The following is a 2186-nucleotide window of genomic DNA, read 5'->3' on the forward strand; positions in this document are numbered from 1 at the left end:
CAATTTCTTGCCAATCACATCAGTGCTCCCAAGATCTCCGACTCCTTGGACCTTCATGGGGACTTTCCGATAGCTATCCCTCTCCCTCTCTTTCTCTCTCAGCTTTCTACATCTATTGCACCAACTTACACATGGCTGTAACCATCCCTTCACCCTTGTACTCACAGCCAGTCAGAAAACAACCCCTGACCCCACGCTAGTTAGCTTTAATTGGCCTTGCCATGTGGTCAGGCACTTTGGGCAGTTGCTTTCTAGTGTTTCTAGCTGTCACTACATAATGTTGCATTTAATTGCTCCTTTCAATTTATCTGAAGGTTGTTTAGCACACCCATCTGATTTGACAAGCCTCTGATTGTTTCTGATCAAAGATATTCCAGCAGGATGGATTGAAGGGTTTATTGTCACAACCTGACTCTTTATGGGGGGAAAAAATCTCAGTTCACATTAGTTACTGAAATCAATGGAAGTTAGGTGTCTAGACATGTTTATAAAGCTGATGCCTCTTTAAATCTTCAGCCACTGAAATATTTTTATAAATGTGACCCTCTGTCCTTTGTAGGCTTCAGCCATACTCTTGCTAGATGATAAATAATGCAACTGCCACAACCCAGAAAACCACTCAGAGAGATAGAGTCTGCCAGCTTGTACTTTGTGAGACTGTACTTCATGCAACTGGCAATAAAATAAAGAAAGCAAAGAAATTATTAGGAAGAAAAATGATTTGGGAGAAAAAGAAGTGAAAATACTGCATTATTCCCTATCAGACAAGGAAGTAATAGAGACATTAGTTCAAACACTGAAGCCTTCTGTAGAGGGCTAACCACAAATCACTTCTAGGAAATCACTGAGAAATTAGAAATTCATGGCAAATCGGCAAAATTAGGGCACATCCAGCTATAATGCAATTCTGAGATCTCTTGGCAGCTCACATTCAGGCCAAATTTATAACTCCAGCACCTATACATATTCAGAGGAGGCAATGGGCCAGATCCTCAGGTGGTGTCAATGCGGGAAGTTCAATGGAGCCACAATAATTTACATCAGCTGAGGACGCAGCTTTGTGGCTACATTAGGAGGCTTAGCAGCAGATTGCCCCACATAGGAAGACAGGGTGATGGTATCACCCCCCACGCAGCCAATATTTGTTGGGATGACATGTCTCTAACCAGTTCCAGACTGAAAGAGCCCACAAAAAATAAGGAGAAGCTCATTTGGGCAAAGAGGCTGGGTTATTCATTTTTAGCAAAGCAACGCTGCAGCTTCCTTTCTAAAGGCATTTCCTTCCTGCGGCTGCCCGTCCACACGCAATGCAAAGAGCAAGATCAGACTTCGCATGTTTGGAATAATTTCTCATCCTATTGGCACTCTGTGGACCAACTGTGTTGTCCGGTAGTTTGTGCTAGGGTAGATACCCGCAGTCCTTCCCTTTGGGACGCTGTGAGCAGCTACAATTAGTGACTGGACAGCCTTCTTGGGAGAAAATATTAATTAACTGTAACAGAATAGTGTAAGAGAAAATGACAAACCACCCACGTCTTACTTCATGACTGAACAGTACTTTATATTGTAACCTAATTATGTAAAGAATCAGCAGTCCCTTGATTGGAGGATGATCTGACACGGCTCATTGATGTGTCTTGATGCAACTGAACCTTGAACCACAGCTGTGTCCACAGCTGGGAGACAAGTCTGGGAGCTGACCCTGCCTGCGAAGACTGAGTCCCTGATCGTCTTCGAAAAGAGGGCTAGCCAGCCATGGGGTAGAAATCATCCTCGTATTGAGGGCTAGCCGACCACGGGGTAAAAATCGTCCTTGAATTGAGGGCTAAGTGACCACAGGGTAGAAATTGTCCTCAAATCAAGGGATAGCTGACCATGGGATCAAAATCGTCCTTGAATTGAGGGATACCCAGCCACAGGGCAAAAATCATCCTCAAATCAAGGGGCAGAAATCATCCCCAAATTGCAGACTTGCAGACCATGGGGTTGAAATCACTGTCAAATGAAGGGCCAGCCGACCGCGGGGTAGAAATCGTCCTTAAATCGGGGGGAGCCAGCCACGGGGTGGAAAGCACGCTCGAAGCGAGGGATAAGCAACCCGACGTTCCCCCCCCGTGCGGGCGGGGCCACCCCAGGCCGCGGGACCCGGGGCCTCCGAACGCCGGGGCGGAGGGGTGGGCGGGGCG

The sequence above is a fragment of the Gavialis gangeticus genome, unplaced genomic scaffold, assembly GCF_001723915.1.
Source record: "Gavialis gangeticus isolate Ggan-Ray unplaced genomic scaffold, GavGan_comp1, whole genome shotgun sequence".
NCBI classification, from domain to species: Eukaryota; Metazoa; Chordata; order Crocodylia; family Gavialidae; genus Gavialis; species Gavialis gangeticus.